The following is a 27,270-nucleotide window of genomic DNA, read 5'->3' as shown; positions in this document are numbered from 1 at the left end:
AGAGTGTTTTTCTATTTGGAAGAAGTAAAGATGATTAATGCCCTAGAAGTAGTAAGAGGGAAGCAAGGTGAGAAACTGGTCCAGGAGAAAACGTTTTAGCTCCCCAAAGAATACAGAGCACCAGAAAAGCACAAGAGTACTGAAGCTCAGTGTACGGACTTGTGATAGGTGTTACTGACGATTGCAAAATAGATCTACTTTATGGTACTTTGTAAGACAAATATCTAAAATGAGATTGTTTTAAAGCCACTTATAACTATTAAATTCTATGTCTTTAAAAAACTTTCTGCAATGGCTGACTTATTTGGATATTCTCCATTTACTAGGGTTACACTCTTTAACACAATAGTACAATGATATGGATACACTGTTAAGTCCATTTGGGGTGAATGTATATTAAACAAACTAGGTAGGTATCTTTGTCCACTAAAAATATTTTCTTTCCCAGCTAATTGGTCTACTGGGAAGAAAACACTTGAATTCTTGGTTTATCACATTCGACATAATGTCCAGCTACATGCAAGGGTTTATCTGGGCACTTCTGGAATCTTCTAGATGCAGAAAATTCAAGTAAGAGCCACAGAGGCATCAAAAAGTCCTTGGAAGAATTTGGTTCAATTGCCGTTACAATTATCTTACACGTTTGTTCCTTTTCTCCTTCTGTACAAGTGAAAAGAAGCTATGCTTACTTCACATAACTCTTTACAAGGTATTTTGTACATTAAATCTATAAGCAATGTTCTTCAAAATCCAGCTACAAAAAAAAAAAAGCTGAAAATAAAGGGAAACCCTTAAGGAAAAACATTTCCTAATATTTTGGAACTTAAGAGTGAGGAAAATAAAGCTGCCATAGATATTAAAGAGAAAACAGTAGAATTTTCCCCCCCAACATTTCTAGATTACAGGGGAAAAAACTGACAACTTTGAATAGTAAGTTTGGAATAAATTTGTGCCATCCAATTTTTGTACATTTGCTAACAAGGTCAAGACCACTGGAATAAAACAGATGCCAAAGATTGATTTTTAAAGACAAAATTGAGAGTTGTCATCGTCAGAGTGCTGATAGAACAGTTATGTTTCATGTGGAAAAGGCAATGGGCAGCAGGAACAGACGAGTCTTAATACGACACACGATGATACAAATGTCCATTCTAGGAAATATTGGGCTGAGTTAATCCAATAACCTCTGAAAACAGTGTTTATAGTACAAATGTTAAAGTTCACAGACCTTGGCTTAGTAGCTAAATCCACTTTTTTCTCTCTTCTCAAGAGCTTAAATTCTCTGTACTAAGGAGTAAGTCAGGAATAGTTTAGGCTTGTGTTGCCTAACTTACAAAGGCCTATTTTCAAAATTGCATACATAGGTTAAAAATAAGTTAAAACAACAAAGAAAGGTTTGCAATGAAAAGGCATCTTCAAAATTATAATTATAGTTGTTTTAATGCCTGACACCACCACTAGATTGTTCTATCCAAGAGGGAACTGGATTATTGTGTTCAATCAGCAATTGTGACAACAGTTTCCTTAGTGTCCAACATAGAGCTTGGCATATAATAGACTCTCAATAAATTATTTTTGGTTGAATACATTAGAGGAAACCTAAACATTCTGATATAAGCTCAAGTCTACAAATGAGACTTGAAGTGTGTGGCATGCCTAAGAAAATGAAATGAGTTGTAGCAGAAACATCGCTAAAATCCATAATGGACCCCCAGCTGCATGACTCTCAGTTCAGTGCTCTTATGACCACAGTCAATTTAAACTGAATTTTTTTTCTAATAATTCCCAAAGCAAGATTCTTTCATGGCCGCCAGATTAAAGAGCTCTGCAGAGCTCTTGTCTCCCACTCCAAACTAAATGCATCCAAGGCATCTACAACTTACCTGCCAGTTTCAGGTGTAAAAGGTAAAGAATTAAGCACAGCGCCTCCATTAGAAGATGAGGGATGAGTACTATGTGTGGCTTTGGCACAACAAACAAACAAACATGTGGAACAATGTATGTCAGGACATCGCCAAACTTTTTAGTTATTTATCTTCTTTCTTAAAAGAGTGAATGGGAAATGGAGAATGGAAACAAGATTGTTAAACCTTATAATTTTACTCACCACTCACTTCTATTCTACAGTGAGGGAAACTTATGACAATTCTTATGCGATTGTGGAGCTCAAGGAATAAAGGGCTTCACAAAACACTCCAAGTTTTTGTTTTCCTTACTCATAGTATACATAGGTACCTCCAATTATTAAATTTCTAGAGATAAATTCAAGTCCAAGAAATGAAATAAATTCCCTCATATTAAAGTGAAGGAAACTGAAGTCCAGAATTCTGCTCTCCTTAATGTCTTCTGCTCTGTCCCTATTGGAGAGAACTCACGAAGATGCTCTGTGGGAGCCGGGTGTCCCCTGGCAGCAGCTGCATCCTCAGCTTTCTTCCCAGGAAGTGGGAGGTGGGGGGCTCTTTCAGCACCTACAAAGTTGAATTCATATTAACATGAGTCTTTCATGGATCTTGATTTCCGATGAATCAACGAATCAATGGGAATGTGGAATACCTTCGCTTTAGCCCCACATCTACATATTAATATTTTTAATTTTTCCCCAATATTGACTCTCCATATCTGGTTTTAAGAAATCACCTCACAGTAATTTCTCCCTCTAGGTTCCCACTGGTGAAATTACTCTAATCTTCTGAGACTCTTCCTCTCATTGACTATCATCTTCTCTGATCTAGTGACAACTGAAATATCACCCACTTTCTATCTTTAAAGGCATTAGAATTAGAAATAGCTCCATTTTTTCTTCTTGACATTTGTCTAACTTGACCTTCAACACCTCACTTATTCCTCTAAGGATTTTGACTAGAGTTATCAGGGACTACTTATTGAATAAGTGACAATTTGAGGTAGACCTAGAAGAATAAATAGAATTTTGGAATGGAATTTTGACAATGTCTTATAAATCTTTCTATTATATCCCTTAGCATAATGCTTGATAATAAAAATAAACAAAGCAATAAATAAATGAATGAATCAGGAAGATAGTACATGAGTCAAGATAGAGGGAACTACATGAAGTAAGGCAAACTGAGTTATAATTTGGTAGAGACTCTAGGAAATAGTAGTTTAGTTCACAGATAATCTTGAATGCCAGTATAAGGCATCAGGGCTTTAGTGGACAAGGGGCTTTTTTCATTGGGTGTAATATGAGTGATGCTTTAGAAGCTTTATATAGGATGGTAGTTTGTAGGAAAGCTTAGAGAAAGATGTTGGAGGTAAGTTTGCAAGCTACTGCAGTAGTAGTAGAGATGGGCATGGAAGACATATATTACACTGGTAATAGTAGGAAATGACAGAAACCTATGGTAAATGCATTTAAACAAAATGGAAATGCTTATAAGTAATATGAAATGGAGAGTAAGGTATTGGAAATAGTCAAACATTTAGCCTATGTGTTAAATCCTACATCAGGGAAATAGAATTTTAATAACAGTTAAAGAGTTGAACAATTAATTCAGGGGAGAATTTCAGACTTTCTGTGTTTATAATCCAACTCTACCATTAATCTGTGTCACCTTGGGAAAATTATTTATTTGCTCTCTGACACAGTTTTCTCATGAGTAAAATAAGGATAGTGGTATACTTCCCTTCTAGAGTTGTTTTAAGGATCAAAAGAAAATTATGTCATACACATAGACTACAAGTTGACATATTAGAAGTTCTCAATAACTATCAGATTATGATTATTATTATTATTAAATTGAAAGCGCATATCCAAGCAGAGATATTTAGGGAAAAGTTAAAAATATATGATCAGACTTTGAAAATAATTGTAACTAGTGGATTCTTAGAGTTTATGTTAGATTTGGGTGTTGGAATTGACTCTGAGATTAAGAGATTACCCAGAGAGTGATAGGAGTACATGGAGCAGATGAGGACTAGACAAAGAGCTCTGGGAAGTAAAGTACAGTAAACAGAAGAAGGAACAGCAATAGTGCAGATAGTGCATGTTTAGGGAGATTAATATAATGGTGATCATTAACATAAAAGGTTGCAGAGAAGAAGGTAGAGATAGAGGATAGGAAAGCTGATTTGATAGGAGCAGCAAGAGGGATGTTTCAGATGCAACCTGGGGCAGAAATCAGATTTTAAGGATTCAAGGGTTGACTCAGTGAAGACATGGAGACAGTGAATGTAGCTCTTCCTTCAATGACTGTGGTGAGAAAAGGAGGAGCCTGGTGTGGGAGCAGAAACAGAGAAAGTTTGATGTTGATAGAGGATTTTGAGCACATTTTGGAAGGAAACTGAATCTGAAGAGAGAGGAAAGAGGAAGAGTAATTTTTTCTCTTCACAGCTTCTTTTTCTACTACATCTTCCACTCTTTAATTCAGTTCAACATTGAGTGTCTGTTCTGGACCATGCACTATTCTTGGGACTGGAAGCAAAATGACAACTATCACCTTGACCCTTCCCTGCAGATGGTATTCACATCAATTCAGCATGATCCATTGAAGACAACCAGTTGAAATGTGGTGAGTAGCTGCTGCCTCATTGTTAGAAGTACAGTGCTTTGAGAACACAGAGGAGGTTGGTTGGTTCTTTGCCCCAGGCAGAGAGGAGTTAGGATTTTTTTTTTCACATAATCTTATGAGACATTATTTCTTTTGTTAAAGTTTTTAATGCTAAAAATAATAATCTTCTTTTCTATAGATAAGGTAATATTAATTGTTTATTTGCAACATTAACTTTAGCTTTTCTTCCTTATAATCTCCAAGCCTTAATTATAAAGAATCCCAAACTCAAATGTTACTGGGTACCCTTTCCACAGCCTCATCCTGGGCCAGTGAATTTGCATTAGATAGTGATTTGCACAACATAGTGATTAGACATTTATATACCTTACAAAGTGATCACTCTGATAAGTCTAGTACCCATCTGACACAATGCAGTTATTAGTTCTCTTATAACATCTCTGCTATGCCCTGCCTTCTGTACCTTAAATCAGGAGTCCCTTAAATTATTTAACATTATCATTGTCTTCTGTATTTTAGTTTTTCTTAGGAATCAATTCCTTCCTTGAAACATTTTTCTCTAGCATTCTACTTGTCTCCATTAATTTTTATGCTATGCCCTCTTTTCTTATTATATTTTAAATGCCTTTTCTCTTAGGCTTTTTGAAAACATTGTCTTGTAACAAGATAAAAATCAAGATGGAATTTTGAAATTTTTCTTTTCCTACAAATAAATTTTCCTCTTGCTTTCCTTCAACTGAGATTTGGCTGTTGTCAAAGAGAAGAATAAAATGAATAATTTCTAGTCATTGGACAGAGATCCATACACAATCATAAATTATTAAGATTTTATTTATTTATTTTTTCATTCATTGAACGAATATTATTGAGAGCCTTTTATATCCAAAAATGAAGTATTCCCAGACCCAATTCTCAGAGTCAAATCCACCTACCATGGCCGTCTACTCTCCCTCCTTCAAATAATCCATATCCTCATGCTCTCACCCCTTCTCCCTATCAAAAGCTGCTAAGAGAAAAGAATCTAAAATTACTCATATTACAATGTGAATGAGAGATAGCCTGAATCTATAATCCATCTCACAAGTATTTTAATATCAAGATGAATAAAAGTTATAAGCAACAACAAAATCAAGACAGTGCTATTTCAGACATTATCAGGAGGAGAAGACTTTCTGTGAAAGAGGAGGACCAGTCATCTCAACAGCAGGGAAGTGACACCACGCAATCACCAGTCCTTTCCAGCTGTCTTAATGCCTTGATAGATAACCTCCAATGTGCCTACATGATGGAGAAAATTTGACTTACTGGATGTGTACAAACTCTTCAAATTTGTTGTACATCATTGAGTAACTTCTACTGCATGCTTCTTGTGCCATATGTGATAGCCACATGAGAACCTGTGAAGAGATAATAAAAGGAAAAGACCAAAATGACACACCAGGACATTATAAGGGAAGACCAGTTATGTTGGATGTACCAACCTTGCTCATATACTTAACTTCTCCTGTCCTTGCCTAGAATGTTGTTACTTGCTTCATTTTGAGTCTATCTCCTGCATTAATCCTTCATAAAGCCTTCCACATCTTCCCAACATGCTTAAAGTGATCATTCTCCCTGTACTTTCTTTGGTCTGACAGACCACTGTACTTTATATAAGTACAGTGGCTTTTACTCTACATATCTATATTTTAGTATTTACCATACTACATACTAATAACAAATTCTTTATTTGCCTCTGACACTTCATTCTTTGAGGGTTAAGACTGTCCTGTTCTGTTTTGAACTCTCTGAACCTTTAAAAATAAGTCCCTAAAATCTAATGGTTTAAAGTGTCTTTATTTAACAATACTGGGATTAAATAGGGGGAGACTTTAATAATTGCCATCAGGGTGCATTCTACATCAAATTAGTTTAATCAATCATTGTGATAACACCTACATTCGAAAGATTATGATCAAGTCTACAAATTTGCAGAGAATTTTCCAAGGGTAGAGGTGTACCTCAAAAAACCATTTGCTTGTGAGTGTTTTTTTAAAAAATGGAAGAAACCCAAAATAATAGGAAGTTTCTCACAGAGATTTTGGAAGGTTCTACATCAAATTGCCTCTTAGAATACAATTTACTTCATAGTGTGTTATAAGTTGCGAGAGGGCAATAAGTAAAAAATTTGTTTTGTCACTTGGAAAGTCCCTGGAAATTTTGGCAAAAGATAAATCTATTACATGGATATTGTACAATTTTTATTTGTATTGACCAGGCAGATGGCTATACAAGCTTGAAATGAAGGCTACACCTAGTACATCTCCTTGAATTTTTTATATAGATGATAAAAATATTTGATAGTTTAAAAAGAGCACTCACTCCTTCTGTGATCATGAAATGTGTTACAATTGAGTCAACAATCTTCTTATTTTCTATGGTAAAAATGAACTGGCATTACCTTTTAATTTGTAACACAATTTCAGAAATTATAAACTTGTGAAGACTTCAATAAGAATTTTATAGTCTCATCTTAATAGGATTTGGAGTACTGAGAAATCTGTATCCTAGGTACGCTCTCCAGGTATGTTCATACCTCTTCAATTAGCCTACGATATTCACTCAGTATTCTCTCGCTCCATTAGTTTCTAAACAATGTCCACACTATTGAACTTTCCTGGTTCTTCATGTATAATCACTCGCTGCTTTTTTTCACTCATCTTTTATATAGCTGTTACTTATATTGATTTCTTATATAATGTATTATTTACTTTTGTTAAGAACATATTACCCGTAGGCAAAAATTCCTATATATTAAGATCTTGCAAAAATATCTTTTATAGAATAAATTAGCAACAAATGTGATTGAATGAATGAAAGATGGTTAAAACAATCAAATTAAATATGTTTCTTCTTCCCAGAAAGCATAAGATTTAGAAATTGAAAGTTTGGGTTAAAAATCTAGTTGTCTAATGAGTTAAACTAACTACTGTCACTACCACCATATGACCACCAAGACACCTTTAACTTGTTTATCATCATCATCATTATTATTGTATTAGTCGCATGTGTGCATGTGTCTGTGTGTGTGTGTGTGTGTGTGTGTGTGTGTGTGTATTCCTGCTTTTGGACTCAAAATGAAACATTTGCTCTTTTTGGTCTCTGTTCTCCTGGTTCTCAAGCTTTGTATTCAGACTGGCGCTACACTATCAGTGAACCCAGGACTTGTCCACCTCCATAATTATGAGAGCAAATTTCTTGTAATCATTCTTTATATAAAATAGTGTAGTTCCAGTTTGAAAGCAAAGGCCTGAGAACTAGGAGATCTAGGATGGAATCCCCGTCTGAAAGCCAACAGGCTTTAAACCTAGGAAGAGCCTATGTTTCAACTCAAGTCCAAAGGCATGAAAACACATATGTCCCTGTTCGAAGGCAGTCATTCAGGAGGAATCTCTTTTACTCTGAGTGACTGAGAACCAGGAAAACAGATGCTGTTTCAGTCTGAAAGACATTAGGCTCAAGATCCAGGAAAAGCCAGTATTTTAGTTCAAGTTCAAAGACAGGAAAAAAGTTGATGTCCTAGTCAGGCAAAAGGAAATCTCTCTTACTCATGAAAGGGTTGGTCTTTTTGTTCTATTCAAGCCTTCAACTGATTAGGTGAGGCCTACTCATATTAGGGAGGGCAATCTATTTTACTCACTTCACTGATTTAAATGTTAATCTCATCTAAAAACAAACTCACAGAAACACTCCAGATAATATTTAACCAAATATCTGGGCACCTTATGGCTTACTTAAGTGGAAACATGAAATCAACTATCACAATCATAATTATTATTTAATCATTGATAGAAAACATCATTTATTAAATTTCTGTTGAATACATTGTTAAGTTCATCACTATCAAGGAGACCATGAATCTTCCAGTAAATCATAACCTAAAATGGCATCACCAACGTAATAATATTGTTTGGGAAAAAATGTTTCGAAAAAAACATATTTATGTGACAGATGAGAAAATATGTTTATTAACTAAGTGAGAAAATAAACTTGACTAAATATTGAAGAAAATACTGTTTGATGGAAAGAAATATATTCAAAATTATATCTGAAGATCAATAAATATTAATTGCTTTAAAAAATCTTTATCTTGGAAAATTCTTACTCTCTTTTAGTTATAGTTATTTCTTTGTTGAGAAGACTGTGACATAAAACTTCATGCAAATTCCAATGCCAGAAATACAACACTATAAAAATAATAGTGTTTTGGTTAGAGCTGCATTTTGAGATCATATTTTGAGTTATTGCAAAGACAAGATGTTAAACCAGGAAATATATTTTCAATGTTAAACCAGGAAATATATTTTCTCCTTAGGGTAATTTTTTTTATTTCTCTCCTCTTTTGTTTGTGTCCTATGGTAAAGGGGAAACAATAATTTAAGGGAGAAACTTTCAGAAACTAAAGCCTACTTTATATAAGTGCAATGGCTTTTACTGTAGAAAGTAGACATAGGATTCCAGAGATATAAATGACCTACATAAAACTAGGGGTTGTGAGTGGCTAAGTAACGTAGAGTTGACACTTGAACAACACAGGTTTGAACTGTGCAGGCCCAATTCAATGTTGATCTTGTCAATAAATATATGGTCAGCCCATTGTATCTGCAGGTTCTGCATCCATAGATTCGATCAACCATGAATCAAAAATTACATATTTTTAATCCATGTTTGGGAATTTGCAAATGTGAAGCGCTGACGGTATGCATTATTTAATGCCATTTTGTACAAGAGACTTGAACATCCTCAGATTTTGTTATCCGTGGGGTATCCTGTAGGCAATCTCCCAAGGATACTGAGAGACAACTGTAGTTAGTTTTGAGGGAGTCAAAAGTTATACACAGATTTTCAGTGTGAGGGGCATCAGCACCCCTAATGCCTGTTTTGTTCAAGGGTCAATGTATAGTTACTATGCTGTTTCATCTGGATCAAAACATTGAAGAGCAACTATTGAGATAGAATAAGATTGAAAGACAGGCTTTAGTATTTAATAGCTGTGAAATCTCAGAAAGTCTATTTATGCTCAGAGCCTCAGTTTTTCCATCTATAAAACTGAGATGATGACACATAGCTTTCATGCGTCTGAAATGCAAACATGGCACCCAGTGTGGCAGCTATCAGGGTTCTGTCATTGACAGCTGTTAAGTTCATCTGTTAAGTTCATCTGTCATTGACAGCTGTTAAGTTATTCCATAAGACTGTATGATCCCTACAGTCTTTTGCAAGGTCATTTCAATATTGTTCATCATCTGTCCCCAGAATCAAGCACACCATATGCATATGGTAAACATTTAATTTGTTAAATTAATGAAAATGTTTTACATTTCTACAAGGTTGAGCTAGGGAGAGAAGAATAATTCATAACCAGTGACCCACAAGAAAATAATAACCTTCTAATATAGTAGACTTGTACAAGATCATGTAAAAAATGGTTAGGTCAAGGAAGTATGTGTGAACTAGGCTAAGCTGCATTTATCTGTATGTGGAGACTAATTCTATGCAATAGGAACTCATTTAATGTTTCCTTTAGTTTCGAAATATTTATTGAATACCTACAGTGTGATGCTAGTATAAGCCTTAGTGGACGTATTTTAACGTTACAAATGTTTTGCTGCTTTGAGTGTCTTATTAGAAATTTAATGAATGAACAGAAGTCAGATTGATTGTTTATATAAGGCAGTGTCAGCACACAGGGAGAAAGGTGGATGAATGGATTCTCTTCCTTGGAAGTCTTTTCAAAACAGGATGCTCATTTGTTTTCCTGGGATAATTTTACTCGGTCTACTCAATTTTAACTAGACAAATCAGGTCTACTTTGGCCACAGCTACCTGGAAAATTGAAATTATAGCTCAATTTTATAACCTAGCCTTTCTACAAGTACTGCTGCCATTATCCAAACCCATTTTCACAATGGAAACACAGGAACTATGCATAAGCCTACCTAGAAATAGAGAAGAACACTCACACGAGACTAAGCCTGCTTCCCTCTGAGGGGTTTGGTACACTGCTGGTAAATGCTGTTCCACTACAAGTGCAGCTGAAGGCCACTCTTTAACACTGTTCATTTTAATTGGGCACAAATTTAAATCCTGCCGTAATTAGATCAAGGCAACTCCAGACTCTACTGGCCTTGGGCTCTATAAGTTAATGGGAAACCTGCCAAAATCTCTGGCTGGCAAAGTATAAAAGGGTCATAAAGCTTCCCAGACCAATGTTTTTCAAAGCAGACAATTTTTTTCTTTACAATTTTATTGGTCTCTCGAGTGTCTTGGTAGGGTATAATCCTCTGATTACTTATAATAAAAAATATTTCATGCCGGATAAAGAAAATGAATTTAATTGGGAAGAAAACATTACACAGGTGCTTCCCTGCATAAGCCCCCAGAGATTGTAAAAAGAGGATTTAATATTCACTACCTCAATTGTACTTTGACAGGGAAATAAGGTAGGAATTATTCAGATTCTGATACAGTTCATAAGTTAAGCGTTATTCATGTGAACTAGTAGTGAGGCACATGTGTTTGTGTAATGGCAGTGGCCAGTGCTTTGGGAACAACCTGTCAGAGAATTAGGAGAGAGAAAGTTTGAAACAGATTTTTGGTGGAAACAGACTTTAGAAGCTAGTTTAAGATTAGGAACAAAAGGGAGAAAGAATGGAGAGACAAACTTGGAAGGTTCGCAAACTTCCTTCCTCACACGGATGCATGGAATGGAAGCTAGACACAAAGCGATTCCCTCTGAGAGAAATTCAGAAACTAGTTGAGTGACTCTTATACATTGGACAAATGAGAAAATGCCCATACTGAAATGAGTAGGAAAGGCTGAGACACACTCTTGCCATAAACCCGACCCCTAGCACTCTGACATACAATCTTCAGAGAATCCCCATCTACCAGCTTCTCTCTGAGGAATAAAGGGATTGGACCATATTTCTAGGGCACTAGCTTTCAAGGCTCCCATCCAAGGGACAGGCCCCCAAACACTGTAACAGCAAATGGAGTTTCCTTCCAAAGAATCGTAGGACCCTGGCAAATGAAGAAGTAGTTCTTAATGCCTGCACATGTGAGAACTCATCATGGCTATCCCTCCAGAGGATATGCAGAGGGAGCTGCAAAAATGCCCTTTTCCCACTCTAACTCCGGAAGTGGTTTTACTGCATACTTTACAAGCTGCTGCCTGAGGGTCCAGGTTCCAATTAGCAGGCACAAGTGCTCAGGCAATCCTCTCCAGACCCAAAAGAGCCAGTGAGCACTGCTCTCACCTTCTCCCTCTGGCTTGTTTCAACAATAAAAACAAGTTGCCAAATATCTTCCTGGAAGAAGCTTGTCACATATCTAACACCCCAACTTTTACAGCTACCACCCAAAGGATGAGCCCTCATATTGCCTAGATCTGATAGCCAATGAGGCTTGCATTCACAAGTCCCATGGGGCAATAGCAAACCAAGCAGCAATTTTTAAATGGGCGCAGGAGCACCACATCATGGCTATACACCTAGGCTCAATGCAGAGGGAGCAAACAAAAATGTCCACCTCCCAGTTTCTCTTTGGAAAGGACTTAACTGTGTACTTTCCCAGATGCTGCCTAAAGACTTGGCTTTTTATCAGCCTGCATCTAAGTGACAGAAATCTTTCCTTTGGGGCGTAGATGGGTTTTGGACTAATCTTAACTACTGAGAGCTACTAAAAATAAAGACGGTGGTGTAGACAATTACAAATGTTTGAGAAACAACGAGGAATTTGGGCATATTGATTGATGAGGTTCATCTCCTACAGTGGATCAGTAAACATTGGGAGAGGTGGCTATTTTATCTAATGTGCAGAAACCAACGAAGAGAGTCAAAAGAAGAAGAAGAAGAAGAAGGAGAAGGAGAAGGAGAAAACAACAAGGGAATATGTTTCAATCAAAAGAACAAGGTAAATCTCTAGCAATTGATCTCAACGAAATAGAGATAAGTGAGTAGCCAAAGAGAGGTCAAAATAGCAGTCATAAAACCGCTCACTGAGGTTAGAAGAATGATGTAAGTAAGAATTTCAACAAGATAATTTTTTAAAAAGTACCAAATAGAAATCACAGAGCTGAAGAACATAAAAATTGAACTGAAAAATTCAATTGAGGTATTCAAAAGCAGATTAGAGCACATAAAACAACAGGTAAACAAACTCAAAGACAGGGAAGTGAAATTCATTCAATCATTCAAAAGAAAAACAGTAAAGATAGCTTAAGAGACTTATGGAATACCATTAAGTTGATCGATATATGCATTATAAGGGATTTAAGAGAGTTAATAGAGAGATAAAAAGAAAGAAAGCTTATTCAAAGAAATAATGGCTAAAAACTATCTTAACCTGGAAAAGAAACAGACATCCAGATCTGGGAAGCACAGAGAGTACCAGATAAGATGACTCTGAAGAAATCCACATAGAAACATAATATAATTAAATTGTTAAGACAGAGAATCTTAAAAGTAGCAAGAGAAAAGCAACTTGTAAATGTTTAGGCACTCAACATCGAAGCATTAAATTTATAAGTTAAATATTAACATACCCGAAGGGAAAAATAAATAACAATACAATAATAGTAGGGGCTGCAATACTCCACTTTCAATGGTGAAAAGATCATCCAGACAGAAAATCAATTAGAAAACATCGGACTTAAACTACACATTAGGCCAGATGAACATAAGAGACGTATACAGAACATTTTTTCCAATAGCAACAGAATATATGTTTTCAAATGCACTTAGAATGTTCTCCAAGATAGACCATATGTCAGGCCACAGACAAGTCTTAACAAGTTTAAGAAATTTGAAATTATATCAAGCATCTTTTCTGATCAAAATGGTATCAAATTAGAAATAAATTATAAGAAGAAAACTAGAAAAATCACAAATATATAGAATTTAAACAACATGCTCCTGGACAACCAGTGGGTCAAAGAGGAAATCAAAAGAGAAATTAAAAAAAAAAAAATCGTGAAACAAATGAAACTGGAGCTACAACGTACCAAAGTTTTGGAATAAAAGTTTTGATTAACTCATTGGTGGAAACACTTTTACATTGCATATGTATAACAAATCATCATATTGTACAAATTAAATGTACTAAATTTCTATTTGTTAATGATATCTCAATAGAGCTGAAAAAGCAAAGTACTAATGAAAGAGAAAATGGAGAAAAGAGGTAGAAACAAGGAAAACAAAGGTAATATCCCCTTTTACATGGTGTTCTATTAAAAGATGCCATTTGTAGTTGTTGAGACAATAAATAAAAGCATAAGTATATTATTTGAAGATACAAAGGCCATCCAAAGATCTAAAAGTAGTGAACAAAAGCATGTAATGGCAGGAGTAGCGATAATGTTAAATTAAGCAAACTAAATCTATAGTGTGATTTTTAAGTCACAGATATGTATTGTATTACAAAAGTGTTCACATGTCCTTTTGGAAATAAATTTTACTAAACATTTTAAGAAATAGCAAAGGAATAGAAGGGAGAGCATGAAAAGATGGGAAAATGTAAAGGGAAGCGTTTCAGTCATAGGAGAGCCCCAAGGTAATTCTTATAGATGGGAGGCTCCATTTGTTTTTTTAAAATCCTTATCTTTTAATCATTCATTTATAAATAGCATATACTTAAAGGTTTTGTTAAATTGGATTTTAAGTAATAGAATATATAATACCTAATTTTAGAAAGATTTTATCACTTGCATATGGCTGCTAATGATGGAAGTGTTCTCGCATGTATTCTGCTGGCTTAAAGAGATGAGACTTCCAGTATACAATAGGGGAAAACAAGAGAATCTGAGCCCAAGAAAGCCTGCCGGCCCAGCCTACCACCCACAGCCACCTCCAGGGTGTGTGATCAAGTTAAGACAAAATGGGAACAAAGAACTAATTACATAATAAAGTCAATGGGAATATTTTCTCTAATCATCTTTGCCATGTTGTCTTGACATTTTCTATTTTCATTTATGTCAGGCACTCTCAACTTCTCAGGGCCACCTTAATTCATATTCAGATAGTTAGAATTTAACATCACTAACAAAAACCCAAAACACATTACACAACACAATTTAATCAATATATGGAAGCAATTTTCCACTGTAGGAAAACAGTTGCATGAGGTTCTTCTGCAGGGACGTCCCTCTAGACTGTTTAAGCAAGTCATGTGTCCTGTCCTTCCCCAGGGAACATGCAGGCAGCAGCAGCCTCCGTCTCCCCTACCATCTAACCCTCTCACCAAGCTGCACACCAGGATGTTGACTTTGTGCCCACAGCTCTCACGGAGGGTAGATAAGCAGTCCCACAGTTTTCATATTTGTTTCAATAGCTGAGATGAGAAATCTTTCTGGAGGTTGGCTTCTCCTGACATCTCCAACCTTCCTATATACTTTAAAATAGTCTACTTACTGTTGCCCTGCATTAAAGTGTATATATTTCTGGAGACCATTCATAAACTGGGATTTACCATGGACAGTTCTAATTTGAGTCACGCTTCTAGTTTGGAAGCCAATAAGCTACTGATATTGTTCTTAATAAATAGTGATGGAATCCTTTGTCAGAGTAGGAATAGGTAAGAATCAAATTCTGTACTCTCTTGGCAGCTATAAGCAATCTGGGTGCTTGACTTCTCAGTGAACCAACCATCAAGGCTTCATTTTTGTTTTTGTTGTTGTTTTAATGTATCTGTAAAAGATGCAAGATTCTTCTTAGGTGTTAATTAATTCTTTGGTTCTTCCCTAAATTACTGGTCTCAAGTGATATTGGTTAATAGTCTTTTTTTTCTGCAAAGTTCTGTTGGTTAATGAACCATCACTTTGAATCAAAAGCTAGCTGAGGCATATAAGAATGATTAATATGTATGGGCAAAGAAAGTTCTAAGCTAAAGATTTGAATAGAAGAAAATGTGTTACTGTATATATCTTCATTGGCCCTTCACTAATTTTTATTTTTAATACAGTACAAAAAAAGGATTTGAATATTTATGATCTGTTAAAGTTCCACATAAGAGAAATGATTTTTTGTGTGTGAGGAAAAATAATTTGTTTAAAAAGAAATCATCTCAGCATTAAGTTAATCAAAACCTTACATAGGTAAACAATTTTGCATTTTGTTAACAGAAAATGATAATATTAAACTCATTCAAAAACTAAGGGCTTTGACTCATTTTTTTGTTTATATAAATATTACTAAAAATGTTAATTTATGTTTACAGTTGAATTTAAATATCACTGTTTTATAAAAAATATAGAAATTGTGCAAAAATATGCTTAAAAATATTCATCAAAGCATTGTTTATTAATAACAGAAGAGTGGAATTATCCTCAACTTCCATCAACAAGAGATTGATTAAATTTTAAATGCATCTATATAACAGAATACCAGATAGTTGTAAAGAGGTACTTGGTGACCTGATATTTATTGATAAGATATCTAGATATATTGTTGAGTGGCCAACAAAATTAAGGTATAGAATATGATGCAGAGTGATCGAATTTACAGTAGCACGTATATGTGGTGTGTGTTTTTATAAACACTGGTGTGTGAGCAGAGGATGCAGAAGTGTTAGAATTGAGGGAGAGGGGTGAAACGTTACATTCCAGAATGGTCCAAAACAATTCTATCTCTCAGGGCAGCAGCACTCTAGGCTGTAAACCAGTAAGTTACCTGCTTTTGGCTCCAGAAACAAAATGAGTTGGAATTAGACTTACCGTGTTAGAGCTGTGAGTGGTCCCCTTTTGAGATGTGTCATGGAGTAGCACCTTCTGAGCTTTCCCCTTTATCAGTCAAAGAATAAAAATGGTGAGTCTGTCTTCATAAGAAATTTTTTCTCAAGAAATATAAAAATTTTTCTTTCATTAAAATATTTATGCTCACCAACGCAATTATATTTCTTAACTCAAAGTGATGACTCTAATTAAGAAAATTACTTTCAAATTTTAAGTATCTTCATATGTATCTGTTGGGAGATAATTCTCCATGGGTCTTTTATGGTTTTTTTTTGTTTTTCATTTCCTGTAAGCAGAGACACAGACTATTTGTTCCAGGCTCTCTTTTCAATTGTTTATACAGTGAAAGGTTTTGGAATATAGAGATTGAGTCTCCCTCTAGGCAGAGGGCAGGTTTCCTTACCATCTAAGAAAAATAATGTCTTCCTCCAACACAATTTCAGGCAGTCTTACCACCCATTATAAAAGATTTGAGTTTGCCAAGCTTAAAGTTCTTCTCCTATAATATATCTCACTGCATGGGCAGGATCACTTGGCCTTTTTTGTAGCTGGGGAACTGATTAAAATGCTGATACTTTGTCTGTTGCTATCACTGTTAATAATAAATTGTTTTGGTCTCTAAGGCAGGAGTCTCATGTCATCTGCCAGCATCTATGAAACTGGCAGGCTAACTTCTTAGCTGGCAGGTAGGGTAAAATTTCAGACCTTTCACAGTTATTGCCGGGACCCTGTCATGGCTCAAAGTTATCTAATTACAAATGCCTTCATTAGGACATTTAATTACATACTTTTATAGAAATAAAAAGGGCTTATTTAATGTCAAACTCCAACTTGAATTTATTGATTTCTAACATTTCTTCTTAAAGTAGTTTAAGATATTTATCATATTATAAAATAACTTTAAAAATACATTACAAAATAATTGTCCTTTAAAAGTTATTTCAATTACAAAGACTAATAATTTACCAGAACAGTTTTCTCAAATCAATAGAAACAGAGACACTGTATTGATTGATTTACTAAGGTTTCATTACCAGTGAATTCAAAGCAATTTAAACAGAAAAGAGAGAGAAATGGGTCAATATCACCGGTCAAGTTAGATTATATCCTATAAGCAATGAAATGTCTTTGGTTTCTTTTCGAGTAAATAATCAGTTGTCAGAAAGGGTATTCCTCAAGGAACACCTCAGGCATGAATGGACTTTTGGTTAATAATTTCATTTTGATTTTTTAATAACTTTTATATAACTTTGAGAATTCATTTTCTCTATGATTCCACATAATTCAGAGTAAATACCTCAGTCAATACCTGTTGTCTGGTTTATGTAGAAGCTTGATTCATCTCCATTGAAGTGCCCCGCACCACAGATTTAATGGAGAAGAAAGCTGCTCTAAAAGCAGTTAGGGTACTCAGGAGCGATGGGTAAGGAATGGTAGAATCAGGAACACCTGAGAAATCTTTCTGAAAAAAGTACGGAGGTCTGTGTAAGACTTCAACAAGTAGGAAGTGGGAAAAAACCTATCAGGCAGAACGAAGACACAGACAAAGCTGTGGAGGCTGAACCAGTGCAAGAGTTATCAAGGACACAAAGAGAAATGTGTGACAGCTGGAGTGTGTAGGGCTTTCATGATTTTCCAGCTTAAAAGATGATTAGTCAAGTTCGGGGTTAGAAATCAGTACTTAAGGAATGTCTGCATTGAGAAGCTATTTGAAGCTAAGGAGATGAAAAAGATCACCAAGGGGAGTGCACATAGAGAGAAAAATGGGCTTATAGCTTAACTCTGAAGGAGGCCCACAAAGGAAGAAGAATGCACCCAAGAGACTGGGAAGACCCAGCTGTGCAAGCAGGTAACTTAGCCTTGTGTACACAGTAGTCCCAGGAGAGTGAGTGCTGGAGTGCAGTCTGGCCTGTCTCAAAAACACTGTGTGACTTCAGCCGAAACACATATTCGACTTCAGTTTCCTCAACTGTCCTTTGAGGGATGAATCTGTGAGAATGCCATGGTCTCTTCTATCTCTGAATCTCTATTTTTTTCTCATTAGTAATGAGTAAAGAATCTGAGGCAAGATCACTGAGTGAGCAATATACCAAGGATTTACTGGGGCATTGCAAATCTTGCGCCCTCACGGAAACCTTTTTGTCTTTGTGTTTATTCCAATGATCTTATGTTGATACAGAGAGAGGCACGGGTGTCAGATATACCCAACAATTAACTGTTGGTGATATTGAAAAACAGTAGCCATTGTGACTGTTTCATAGTAAAAATATCAAGGAACGATCTCTAGTCAGAGACTCTTTGTATTTTGCAAGAAATCTGAAGTTCATTTGCATTTGTGTCAGATCATCTGGAACATGTACTAAAAGCAACAGTAACACTGGTTGCAATGGCATTTCCATTAACAAAGTCAACAGAAGAGACGACTGGAAACATGTAATGTAGTATGAGAAATCCAGTTTGCAACCAACCCAGATCTGTTAATTAATATGTTCTAGAGTTAAGATAATAACAGGCTGGAGAATTTCAAGTTTGCTTCCATAGACGAAACGTTTGCTGGAAGGACTTTAAAAAATTCTGAGCCCGCATCTCTGTGCCAGGCAGAATCTCTCACATTCAAAAATAGAGTTTACGCCAAACTGTCTTATCCCTGGAAGTAAGGCAAACTTAAAATTCGACAATGGAGATACCGTACTTAAGGATGAAATATAGCACAGTTAAGGTTGTTTTCCAAGATGATCTAGTATTTTTACCCAAATAAATTTTTAAAACTCACCCTCATTGTTTAAGGTCTGGGTTTATATGTTTATCCGTAGTCTATTATTTGGGATATTTTATATCTCAAGCAAATGTAATAGCTGATAGGAAGTGTTTCCTCTGAGATTACTTTTGGGAAGGAAACATCCACTGAGTGTTGGCTATGAACCAAGCACTGTGGTAGATGCTTCATAAATCTTATCTAATTTAGTCCTCACAGTAGCTCTGTAAAGAAGCCACTACTTTCCCCGATAAGGAAATTAAATATCAAAATTTTAAGTACATCATCAAGTTACTTAGCAGTAAAATTTGAACATCCTTCTCCTTGAATCAAAGGGAATCATTTTTTTTTTCTTTAGAGATTAGTATCTGAACACTGCATAAGTAAGCGTCAAGTGACTTCTTTTCTGACAGCATGTTAAGAAGACGAGTCCTCCCCTTTGCAATAATCAGTAACGTGATAGTAGATGGAGCCCTGGACACGGAGGTGAGAGACCCTGGCTCCTACCTAGCTCCGTTTCTGTCAGATCAGCTTCCTAGCCCAGCTGGGGACCCTCACATTCCTCCTAAATAAGAGGTCAGGCCCCTTCCAGTGAAGGCATTCTGAGATTCTCATTTTTTCATTTCATATCTAAATTTACTTGTCAATCTGAAGTGCTAATTCCCCCTCCCCACCCCGGCCCAGTTATGTTAATTATTAGAGGACAACAGATTTGCTTTTTCTTTTTTCTTTCTCTTTTTGTTAACTAAGGATCTTTAAGGTTCAAGTGGTAGCCTGAATACATAGATAATAAGTTCAGGATGCTGACTCATTTTTAATTCATTATCCTGATTACTTCCAAGTTTTTAATCAGATACTCCAGTTCTAAAGTTAAAGATATATGAGAGTCAATGCATCTTCCTCAATATCTTCCTTGCCGGTTACTGGCTTAAATAACTCAAGTGTGCATCTCATTACTTGTGTCTGCGAGGCTTCGTCACACTTTTTTTTTTTTTTAAATCCATAACAACTACTGAATTTGCATGCATTCATATTTCTTGGATGCCAAAATTGAGTCTCCTTCCAATTCTGTGGAGATTAATGAAATAAGAATTGCGAATATGTAAAATCCTACCAGTTTAAATTAGGAAGAATGAAGCCTATCTTCTCCAGGGTAAATTTATGAGATTTTGATAGCCAATCTTGAACAAAGTTTTTCAAGAGGCAATCCTAGATGGAATATAACTAACTGAAGGCAGGAGTTATTATTTTTCCATATTTAACCAAAATTGCACCATTATTGATGGTCCGAATAGTTTCATAATTAGAATTTGAAGCAACTGCGTTCTGAAGAAAATGGCTGTGTGATGAACCAGAGCTGAGCCATCAGAGATGGGCCTCTAACTGAGATGCCACAACAGTCATGCCAATTGAGGTGAATGTCTTTGCTTGATGTATCATATCGAAGAGTTCCTTTTACTACTTACTAATTTATGTTACCTTACCTGGTATCTCTGAGAAATCTCACATCCGTGCAGTAACTATTAACCTCTTCATATATTTCTTCTCATAAATCCCTCTCATTCTTTCCCCACGTCTCTAGGAACTGACTTCCTTTTCAATCTCGCTTTTGCTTGAATTCATCTTAGCCTCTCATTTGTCTGAAATGGAAAACTCTGGACTGTAAGACACACATTTTTGTTTGGTCAATGTGTTGTCCCCCCTATTGATTTGGTCCCTGTCCACTTTCTCAGATCAGTTCTGGTCAGACTGACAAATCTGAGAATCTGTTTAGTGCTCTGCTTTCTCCAACTATAGCCTCTGACGGCAAGGAAAGGATTTTGTAACTATAGCAGTTAGTCAGATGCCACACTTAAGAAAGAACTATTCATGCTGGAGGAATGTACCATCTATGTGTGTGTGTATGACAAATATGAGCTACTGTTAATTATTCAAGTAATGAAAAAAAAAAACAGACAGCAGCAACTTTGCTCAAGTGATGGATTCAATCAGTTAGCACAGCAGTTGTCACTGTTTTTTGATTTGCATGAATTAAACGATTGTGCCAACCAACTACTGCTTTGACCATTTAAGTCTGAGTGGTGCTTTATCTAGCATTCCTTAAATTCTGCACAACCAAATTAGTGAGAAATAAGACTTGTTTCTAAAGCTTTCATCATCTAGTGGCTTTAGTTTGGACACAGTTTAGATGAACTTTCATCATTTAAAGCCTGTGTTCATATCACTAAAATCATATCTCTGTCGGAACTGAAAATTTCACTTGAGCCCCATCCATCCTAAAGACAAGTTCATAATCGCAAAGCCTTTGTCGACTCCAAGCTATCACCATCCCTCTGCAGGATGCTTTTAAAGTAGACACAGATCCACAAAACTGGATTGGATAGGTTTAGTGTCTGGAATGCATGTTTATCTTACAAGTGGTGTAAGATAATCAAAGTATCTTTGGTAAACTATCTTACTTGAACAAAATTGTTCAGGGATGTGTCAGTGAAGAGCATTCCAGGCAAAGGAAGCACATGTGTGGAGGTGAGAGGCATGGGCTGTGCATGTGATCAGACACACGAGATGGGAGTGTTAGTATGGAGCGAGACCACCATGGGTATAACTAGGGGTAGAGGAAGCAGTTGGAAAGCAGGCAAACATAGGTTTCGATATAATTATATTCTTCAATCATAGTAGTTTGGTCAATATTTGTTAAATGAAGAGGCCATAGAGATTTTAAGCTAATGAGAAAGATTTCAAGAAAAGAACAGGCAGAATGCTTTAATTTTAGATACTCACACATGAAAAACTGCATGAATTATACAGTGTGTAGGAGGCTCAAAGGCATATGTATTGCTAAGGCAAATGCTTCATCTTGAGATGTCTATTTAAGCTCATTAAAAAAGGAATTGGCAATATTGTTAGAGCATATATAAATAAGGCTCATAATGAGGAGGCTGGATGGAATCATTTCTGTGAGAGTAGGAGGTGCTCAGAGTTTGAGAAATGAGTCAGCCTAATGGAACATAGTATTTGCTAGTTGTTGAAGTATCTAGAAGTCTGCATATTGTGCAGGATGTTCCACAACTAAAGTGCCTGAGAGTAAACCAGAGGCTCCGGGGAGACGAGGCATCCCTTCTTCCTTCTCTGGGGTGCTACAGCCCAAGCAGGACTTGCGGAATCAGGCTTTGGACTTGCTTGATTCATAATGTGGACTCTTTCCAGGTCTGCAGAGGCATTGGAGAGCCAAACATTCTCAGGCTTGTAGGTAATAGATTGGGTGTTATGCAGAACAGAGTAAAACAGATATCTGCACCATGCCTTCATTTAGATACTAAATGGTTTTTAGAGAGGGGTATTGATTAAGAAACTGTGTCCTTGCTTCTGAGTGATGGCCAGCTCCTAAGAGCTGCGCTTTGCTGCTGATGTCGGTGTGAAGGGCAGCACCGACGTTAGTGGATTAGCCCGCTGCCAAAATGTTTGGCCCAGAGTCCCTGTGAAGAGAGCTTCTAAGGTGATTCCATTTGCTGAATAGTCTCTATATAAACTTACATGGAGGTTGTAAATACAAAACATTAAAATATTTCCTAAATTGTATGGTGTGGAACCTATAAAAAGGTTTATCAATCAAAAAGTTTGGGAAATAAGGCATATTAATGTTATTGTAATATTCATTGACTTTCACATTGAATATAAGATATATTCAAAGTTAAGTAAGATGTTGCAGCTAAGCAACCTGCTTAACCAGGAATTTTCCATCATTTTTATTAGAAAAACATTTTTAATAGCATTCATGATTACTCGTTCTTGCCTTATCTATTGAGGTTTACTTCCTTCAGCATCAATCCCCCCACAACGCCCATTGCACAGGAACATACCCTTAATCCCAAGAGTGGGCTTCCAACAATCATGCTCAAACAATGGAACTAAGAAATTTGCTGAAATTGGCAGATCAGGTAAGAGGGCAATGTTTACATTACATAAGTAGGTGCTTAAAGCTCACACCTTCACACTGCTTCTCTATCCTCTCGTCCTCATTCACATCCAACATCACCTTCTGATAAGATAGATGGAGAGACAGGAAGTCAAAATTAACTTCTTGATAGCCATTTGCCATTAACCATATGGAAAGATGAGTTAGGACCACTCTTTGTACTCAGACCTATTCCTGCCAGATCCTCTCTAGGCTGTGGACCAGCTCTGGTCTGTAGCCTGTTAAGAAGTAGGCCACACAGCATGAGGTGAGCAGCTGGAGAGCAAGCGAAGCTTCATCTGTATTTGCAGCCACTCCCTAGCGCTAGCATCATTGTCTCAACTCCACCTCAGATCATCAGGCATTGAATTCTCATAGGAGCACCGGCCCCTGGTACCAAAAAGGTTGTACACAGCTGGTCTACAGGATGGAGCTGGACATATAGGCAAGTTCAATTTTCGATTATGGGTTCTCCAAAACTCTAGATTCTCAGTTTTCCTGGTTACCTCCTGACTCCAAGAGGTGCCACTGTCTAGGAACAACATGAACATGAGCTTTCCCAAAGTGTAGAGCCTCTCTCGTCTTCACTAGTTCACAATGGTTTTGAGATTTATTATTCTCATTTTCTATTCCCAATCTCTTTCAAAGCTTTGAGGTAGTCAAGCGCCTGTTGGTGAAGATTACAGTAATAACTGCCATTGAGGAAATGAACCAGGCTCATGCAGCCTTGAAGAATATTTCTAATAAGATATTAGAGAAAATCTACAGCTTGGGATTAAGTTTTCTATGACGTAACTGAGGAAAAGAAAATGCTGGTTCATAGAGACAGGAGGGATAGCAGATGCCCAGAGAGGAGCAGAGACAAGAGACAAAGAGAGGATCCCAGAGTCTGGTTCCAGACTCTTCCTGAAGCCATTCTCAGATATCTCCCTTCCTGGGTACTCCAGTACCTTTTTTTCTGAGTCCATATAAACTCAAGGTGGTTTTTGCTTCTTGGAACAGTGCTCCTAACCAGCATAACACCGGGCAACATCATGGACATCCAGCACTCAATTAAGGTGTATTTTGTAGACTGGAAGCCCTGGGAGCTTTCCAGGAATGTAAGGGACAAATACAGAGATGGTACCATCTACATTTTGTCTATGTCATTGCATACTTAATGATCGCTATTATCCAAATCGCGGCTCCAAATTATGTTATTACCTCAATAATGACCTATTGAGTTCATAAAAAATTAGATGCAAAGATGCAAAGAAAGTAAGACATGTTTTCAAAGGCTGGAGACTCCTAGCCTTGAGGTGAAGATGGATACTAGATAAGAATGAAATTACCAAGAAGAGCCTAAGAGAAAGTAAAAATCCCAAGAGGTCAGGGTCAGAATCCAGTGTCTAACTTTAAAATCTTTTGGCATAGCACGTAACTAGATCTGGGTTAGAAGAATGATAAAAAAAAAAAAAAAAGAGGACAAATTTAAAAATGCTAGGGACATAAAAACTGACTGTGCTTTTCATAGCTGTACTCTCTGTTCTATGCAGCCACACTCCTTCACCAATTTGAGCTCTTTTATAAGAAATAAATGATTATTGATGTCACAGTGATCTTCCTGGACAACGTTAGTCTCAGCCTCTGCCGACCATCACAGATGAGAGCATAGCAACCAAGCAATTCAAACTGAGAAGCCACAGAACTAAATCCATCATTGCTGAGGGGATTCAATTCAGACATAACTTGGAGAATAGGCAACGAATCAAAAAGCAGAAGATTTTGGTACTGAAGAATAGAAAGCTGAACATGTGAGGTTTTTTAAATTCATTATTTTTAAAAGTCATATTAAATTGTTATTATTGTGTCTCTAGCAAGGTCTTATGTGGATAAAACAAAATCCAGGGAGATAAAGTACGATTAAGTATCATTTGACTCGAGACTCCATTCTATCTCTATATATGTTCATTATTCCCATTATGGACTGCTGCATAACAAACCACCCCAAAATAGTGGATTAAAAATAACAATTTTATTATTATTATTATTATTATCATTATTATTATTAATTATTAAATTATCAAGACCTCTCACATAGTCGGAGTTAGAGGGTATTGAGTCATCCCCAAAGCTTCCTTACTCACACCTCTGGTGCTGTGGCTGAGAGACAAGGACAACTGGGGTTCTTCTAACAGAAACTTCCAGAAGGTACACGGCCATTTCTAGTGCAGCCTTGGAAGTCATGCAATGTTACTTCTATCACATTATATTCATAAAGTCACAATGGCCCATCTAGTTTTGAGGGGAGGGGACAGACACTTCATCCCTTGATAAGGATGGAGTGTCTGTGAATTTGCAGATATGTTATGAAATTCATCATATTTCTACTGTCGAATAAATACTTAACCCATAAAAAGTTCTTTTTAGAAGTATTTTCTAACCATTAAATGCTTTGAAGTAATTTTAATTTTGCTTAAAACCGCTGTTTCACATTCATCTAGCTGCATGAACAGGAGAAATTTACATAACTTTTCTGCAGCTCTGTTTTCTTGGCATCAAAAGAACAATGATTTTTAGGAATATTAGGAGAATTAAATAAAATGAGCTAAATAAAGGGCTTAGTATAATACATGTCTGATAGTGTTTAATTAAGTAATAATTAATAACAAATTTCATTTTCAAACACCCTGCTTTCAAATCATCACCGTCTAGCTTTCTAGCTTATTCTAGTGTGACTTGACTCCAACATTTGACATGCCATCCATAATTCTGCCAGCTATGTGTTTAGAAATACATGGAAAGCACTGACTTGATAACTGAAGCACTGGAGTATGAAGGATTAAGAAAGAGGGAGACTCACTGATCACTTTGTACCTTTATGAACATTAAAATTTTTAACATATACCATGAACTACTTATTCTAAAAAGCAAATGAAAATATATTTAAAATTTTTAAATTACAAAGAAAACATTTGCTTAATTAATAAAATAGGAATCCCTTGTTTGCAATCAATAAGTAATTTAATTTCAGCAACAATAATTGATATACTGATTTAACCTATCCTGATGGCTATTCGAACTGAACTATAATTTTATAAAGTTTGCTTTTCTCTTATAATTGATTTCTATAACTATGAGATAATACAAAAATATTTATTGGTCTCTGCTCCTGGTTCTTGACTCACAGCTTCTAAAAACCTTATAATTTCTCAATAAGTAATTTAATTTCAGCAACAATAATTGATATACTGATTTAACCTATCCTGATGGCTATTCGAACTGAACTATAATTTTATAAAGTTTGCTTTTCTCTTATAATTGATTTCTATAACTATGAGATAATACGAAAATATTTATTGGTCTCTGCTCCTGGTTCCTGACTCACAGCTTCTAAAAACCTTATAATTTCTTGGGTGATGGGAGTTTCATTTGTTCTACTGAGGCAATTTTGATTGGGCTCCTGGATGAGGGTCGTTCACCAAAAAGGCCAAGCCATGACTAGAAGCTTGGAATGTTCAGCCCCACTCCCCCATTCTCTTGAGAAGGGAGAAGGGCTGAAAATTGAGTTAATGATTGATCATGTCTATGTGAGGAAGCCTCCATAAAAACCCTAAAAGTATGGGGTTCAGAGAGCTTCCAGGTTGGTGAACACATCGACACCACAGGAAAGAAGCTCCTGTACTTGGGACCCTCCCAGACCTTGTCCTGTGAATCTCTTTATCTGGTTGTTCATCTGTCTGCTTTCTCATATCCTTTAATTAATAAACTGGTCAAAGTGTTTCCCTGAGTTCTGTGAGCCACTCTAGCAAATTAATCGAACATGAGGTGGAGGTCATGGGAACCTCCAATTTGTAGCCAAACGAGGCAGAATTTGTGGCCGACCTGGGGCCCTACCACTAACGATTAGCACTGGATGGTGGTGGAAGCGTGTTGTAGGCTAAGTCCTGACTCGGTGGGATTGGATGCCGTCACCTAGTAGATAGTGTCAGAACCGAGTTAAACGGTAGGACATACACCTGGCATTGTGGAGAACGGCTGGTGTGGGGAAAACCCTCCGCATACTTAGTGACCAAGAATGAAGTGTTTTGTGTTGGGGGGGGAGGGAAAAAGACTCACAGAGAAGAATCAACTTGTTTTTTCCCCCAAAATGGGAGAAAAATACTGGAGATTTTCCTGTACAATAACCAACAGTGATTTCTTTTAAATTATTTAACTTGTCTCACAATTATCCTAGTCAGCTCCTTTAACTCTTTCCAAATAAATATGATTGCAACAAATTAGG

At 36.3% G+C, this 27,270-nt stretch overlaps 1 long non-coding RNA gene across 1 annotated transcript; it reads right to left on the bottom strand.

The window, feature by feature from the left end:
* Positions 1-2,337: 2,337 nt before the first annotated feature.
* On the bottom strand, positions 2,338-20,843 carry LOC112472602. The gene is made up of 4 exons (XR_003043729.1): positions 20,536-20,843; positions 16,279-16,344; positions 5,835-5,926; positions 2,338-2,468 (listed from the first exon to the last, which is right to left on the bottom strand). It is a non-coding gene; the product is annotated as an uncharacterized LOC112472602 (long non-coding RNA).
* Between the last annotated feature and the right edge of the window lie 6,427 nt (positions 20,844-27,270).

The sequence above is a fragment of the Pteropus alecto genome, unplaced genomic scaffold (genome assembly GCF_000325575.1).
Source record: "Pteropus alecto unplaced genomic scaffold, ASM32557v1 scaffold87, whole genome shotgun sequence".
NCBI classification, from domain to species: Eukaryota; Metazoa; Chordata; class Mammalia; order Chiroptera; family Pteropodidae; genus Pteropus; species Pteropus alecto.
This window is presented reverse-complemented; position numbering and strand designations above follow the sequence as displayed.